Source organism: Prosopis cineraria, unplaced genomic scaffold (assembly GCF_029017545.1).
Source record: "Prosopis cineraria cultivar Desert tree isolate PC_DT_omini unplaced genomic scaffold, ASM2901754v1 PC3, whole genome shotgun sequence".
In the NCBI taxonomy this organism is placed as follows: Eukaryota; Viridiplantae; Streptophyta; class Magnoliopsida; order Fabales; family Fabaceae; genus Prosopis; species Prosopis cineraria.
Genome location: NW_026555334.1, coordinates 33,655,006 through 33,661,005, shown reverse-complemented (window position 1 = coordinate 33,661,005; position 6,000 = coordinate 33,655,006).

Genomic DNA, 6,000 nt, shown 5'->3' with positions numbered 1-6,000 from the left:
GAATTTAAGTCTTAAGCTTTTTATAGCATTGCATTGCACTGAATTCAATATTGACTCGGGAAGAAGAAAAAGAAGAATGAGGGAGGTGATGAATGAAGAAGCCTATGACATGTGTAATTTATCGGTCAAATCATTTGATTTAACAATCAAACATTTGTTTAGGTTAATACTGTAAGGTCTTAGGTCTTCCTTACTGATTCACATTTATTTATGACACTCCTAGGTAATCATGGGATTAATCCCAATGAGTTACCCTACTATGGTTACTCATTCTCAAAATACTTTTGAATTCAAGTTATATTCTTTTAGAAATTGAGATCCCAAGTTTTCAAACCATTCAAGATCATTTCCAAGGACATCAATTGATCTAAAATAGAATTTCAGATAATTGTGAAAGCATGGGATATCATTTTACATCAAAAGTATTGCAAGAAAATTTAAAAAGTCAAGACTCTACGAAATAAAGGCAGGCTCTGCAACATGGCAAGCACATGCCATGACGTGCTCCTCTCTGTGTAACATGCCACGATGCGCCTCACAAAATTGATAGCAGCAAGGGGCATTTTTTCATCCGACATCTGATTAAGGTGAAATAGATGTTTATAAAAGTTCCATTCAAAACCTAGCTAATAGCATAGGTTTTACTCCTAAATAAATTTACACAAGAAAGTTGGAAATCAAAACATATTTTCTCCACTCCTCACACTTTTCATATCACCTAGGTGTCTAAAAAACCAATACATGTGCCAAAAACTACCACTAATACTTGAATCATACTCAATAGACCTAGATAAACTTGTGCAAAACACCATATACATAAAGTAACATATAGATCTTATTTTCAACTCCATTCCTCACGAACATTAAATAGAATGAGAAGATCTAGCATTACATATATGTTATAATAAATTCTATTTCATGCATTCACATTCGTACCCATCTCTCATGCCTTACTTGCACTAGTAATTTTGCCCTATCGATATTATCATTTCACATTACATAATACTAAGGGCCTAAAATATAAATATCAACTCAACAAGTAATTGATGCAAGTAAAGTGCATGAACTCAAAACATGAAATCCTAGTTAGCAATATCAATATTACATTACACATAAAATAAACTAAGTTAAGGCCTACTATAGGAACATATAGTCCTATGCCTCAAGTGCTTTTCCCTTTTCTCATCCTAAGCTAGAGCCCATAAAATGTTAAAAGAGAGGATGAGTACAAACATTCAATAACCAAGGTTTTGCTATCCTATGTAATTGTATATTAATTAACATTTTTAAAATAAATAAAATATGAGACGTACAATCACATATCAAACAATTTCACAAATATCTCAAGTAATTTCATATAATCATCATATTTTCATCTTTCCATGAATCAAATCACAAAGTACATTGTCATAATACTAATACTTATATGACAGTAGCTAAATCAAATATACAATGCACATTGCTACAATAATAACAATCATATGACAATGGCCAACTCAAATATTACAACCCACTACAAACTTAACAACCATGTGACATGTTGGATAATATGTATAATCCAATCAACTTTATATCCTCCTTATATCTTTCGACTGAAACTATACGCTATCAATCAAATAGGGCTCTGTCTATGTGAATGGACTACTTAAGCTCATTAATTGTGAGAAGCAAGCTAGCTAAGGTCACAATTCTCACTCTTGAACCATGGCTTCCCCCATTCTTGAATCCCTAGGATATTGTAAACCTTAAGTTAGTCTCTTTAACAAACAGGTAGAGATAGCTAGATTTGAATCCCTCGATAAACAATGGGACATTCACTCAACAAACAATAGGACAGTGGTTACTTTTTGATTCCAACAGTAGATAGTTAGGCTAGCTTTTGATTTCAATAATAAATCACTAATACCAAGTAGGTTTTTATCTTTACTCCTCTAGCTTGGCAAACTCTTGCTAATACAATCATGCAATCACTCATGCTCACATATCCACATGTTTACAAATCACAATAGTAAGCTTATTCTCATATATTCATCAAGCTACAACATGTGAGCATCATATACAAAGCCACATATCATCATTGCATCAAACACATATACTACACAGCATTCCATGCGTCATAAGTTCATTTTTCATTTTATCATCATATATTCACATCATATCGCCCACAATATCATATCATCACTTTTCTCACATACATATCAAGTTTTTTCCCAACAAAGTATAGCTATTCATTATCATGATATAAATTAAAAACTTATTATAGCCTCATTTATGTTTTTCAAAACATGATACAAATTAGCTAATAGAAACACGAAGGAACCCTCTCTGTGTTATATGCTACGTCATGGCACACTTACAAAACTTGATAGTAATAAGGTCATGAATCAGCTCTAAAAAAAATAAAAGGAGGTAAAGAGGTCTGAGACAAGGAATGAAAAGCATAAGTTTACTTTATTAGGGCTTAGAGATTCAAAGCTGTGGCACATGCTGCGGCGTGCCATGCACACGCTACGACATATGACACAAAGCCATTTTCTCTTATTTTTCTCCCATTATGAGATTCGAGTGACCGACCTCACTCCGAACCTACATTTAAGGTTGAAAACACAACCTAAAATACTCATTAGTCCTCTTTGTCCACACACTACACTAATTCTCATTTAATTATACTTAATTAATTCAATTAATAGGAGGTTAAATTTTCATGATGTTACAAACAGTAGATCAATATAAAAAAAGCATGGTTATTGTTTTAAAAAAATTATTTATATATAGGACTGAGATTTTTTTAATATTTCTTTGCATAAAACAATGGGTAAAAATAGATTAAGTTGAGTTAGACTTTAGCCAAATAGGCTTAACTTGTGTGGTCAGTAAGAGGCCTGTGTTTAGGCTAAAGCTTATATAAGGCTATTTTTTATGATTTAAGCATGAGCCTACCTATAACTTGACCTGGCTTGAAAGTCTATTTAAAAATATTCTTAAAAGTAAGCCTTTTAAACAAGCTTATGTATTAGTTTTAAACATCTCAAATATGTTTTAGGACTATTAAAATATATAAATAACATGATTTATTAATTTCAATATATTATAATTAAGATGACTTACCAATTACAATACAACAATAAAGTAACAATGTTAACATTAATATATTAGTCCAATCTAAAACATAATTAAAAATAAAAAAGAATATATTGATTAAAAATCAAATAATGAAACTAATGTATATGTAATATATTACATAATAATATATAAATAGGCTCGTCTATTAGGCTTGTAGGCTAGGTTTTGTAAAAATAGGCTTGGCTTATTAACTAAATAGGTCTAATAAATTGCTTGAGCCTGACCTGAGTTTATTTAGTGAATAAGTTAAGTTAGATTTGAAGTAGGTCATGTTATAGATCCTTAACAGAGATCTAGCACAGTTATACCCCTACATGGGACAAGTTTTATAAGATTATATTGTAGCATGTAAGTATTAAATAATATATTTTCTTTAAAAAAACCTTTTTAAAATTGTAATTAATATATTTTTTAGTTGTAATTAATATATATAATTAAAAGGACAATGTGATGGTACTAAATGTATTGAATATGTTAACATCTGACTAACATTATTAATATATACTGAAGTGGAATTGTGATTCAACATAATAATATCATTAATTATTTACTGTGTTCTGTTTCATGTTTCAATCCATTCAATAATATTTCCACTATTTCAGCATAAATATCAATCACGTTAGTTGCGTATCATCATATTTAATATTGTTAGCGTCCTTTCACCGTTCTTTTGGGCATATTCATAGATAAAGAAACTAAAGTTGTAGATAAGATAAATTAGAAGGACTAGAAGTAACACTCCTATCAAAACATGTTAAAACTACGAGACCAATAGTTGTATTTTTCCATTGAGAAAAGTGCTATCTAGGAAAAGATGGGATGATTTAAAAACATAAATTTTTTTCTTGAATTTAAACAAAGTAGGTAATTTTTTTCCCTTATGAAACAACTGAAATCTAGTAATATCAGCAAATTAATATTACTAACTTTAGATGTAACAATCGGGATTCTTTATGTGAATAAAATTACAAGTGTGACATTACATTCTCTTGCTAATAACTTGAAAGAATCGATTGCTTTCATTAAAAGATTATATTTTGGCCAAAAAGAAGGAATTAAAAAAATTATATGTAGGGATGAAAATAGGTTAGGTCAAGCTAAACTTTAACTAAATAGACTTGAGTCTATATGGTAAATTAAAGGCTTAAACTTGGTCTGAAACTTGCATAAGCCTTTTTTCACAGCTCAGATTTGAGCCTACTTAAAACCTAATTTAACCTAAAAGTTTATTTAAAAGCCTACTTAAAAAAAACCTACACTTGCATTTTAGTTTTAAATGTCTTAAATATATTTTAGGATTATTATAGTATACAATATATAACATAATTTATCAATTATAATATATAATAATTAAAAGGACTTATCAATTATAATACAAGATAACAAAAAAATAACAACATTAAAATTAATATACAAATCCAATATGATTGAAAATATAACTAAAAATAATAAAAATAAATTAATTAAAAATTAAATAATAAAATTAATGTGTTTGTAATATATTATATTATATGTGTGTAAATAAGCCGGCCTATTAGGATCGTAGGCTAAGCCTTAAATAGGTTTTGAAGTAAAAGTCTGAACTTGCCTTGAGCCTATTTATTAAGTAAGCTACGTTGAGCTTGGAATAGGTTAGGTTATAGAACCATGTTAAGAGCTTGACTTACTCCTACCCCTATTTATATAAATGTTATCAAATAAAAAAAAGATTATATGAATTATTTCAGTGACTTTTATAAATTGTATATTCTATTAAAATAATTAGATAATTTATAATTAAACTTCCAGAGATTCTGGATTAAAGCTTTTAACCTGAAACATTAATATGTTTTCATTTTTTGGGTGAGAAATAAGGTTTTTTTTTTCTCCCCTTGGCCAACAGAAATAAGATTTTAAATGCTACAATTTATTAGACTCTGTACATAAAAAATTTAAAAATATACTGGGACTTTCGAGATACGAATCTAACCTTGAACTCCAACAAGGGTCGAAATTTGCCATTGCATGTCATATATATCTACATATGTATACTCCTTTTTTTATGAAAAATAACTTACAAAAAAGATTAAATTTTTTTCTCTAAAAAGCGATTTATAAATATGACTAATATACTTTCTCCAATCCTATTTATAGGATAAAAAAGATTTTTTTTCTATTTATAAATCATTTTATTAAATTTTTATCATAATTTTTTATTTATAATTGCTCAATCATCCGCATAACTTAGAACTATGTCAAATAAAAATTTCATTTTTTAAGCTTCAGAATTCATCCTTTCATGTTCTGAAAATAAATAAAGTATTTTAAAATTGAAAGTGGACACTGAATTTATAAAAATTGATTAATCAGGTTTTAAAAAAGGAATTTCATTGGATAATAATTTTTTTATCAAATCTATTGATATTTACACTCCACTAAATGTTAAAAATAGAATATATTATTAATATATATATATATATATATATTTAATAAGGATAAAGTTAAAAATTATTAAATTTATAATTTATAAATAAAAACTAATATATATGTATATATATATTTATATATATGTATGTATACATAAAAGGGCTTATAAGCCCATGTCATGCCTTGTTACGAGCTAAGCAGCACCATGCGGGTCCATTTTACGAGTCTTCAATGTGAGAGTTGAAATATTTTATTAAAAATGTTTCTTATGACCGGCCATACTTATTCCTTTATAAATGTCTTGAATTTGGAGATATACGGTGATCTTAATAATTTTCAAGATTCAACTAACCTAAATTTCTTATTATATTAAAAAAGTATAATTAGCTCTTCATTTATTTTCACAGCATTCCACAAATGGGACTAATGTTTAAAAATAGAGTTATTGATTTTTTTGCTCTTCAATTTTAT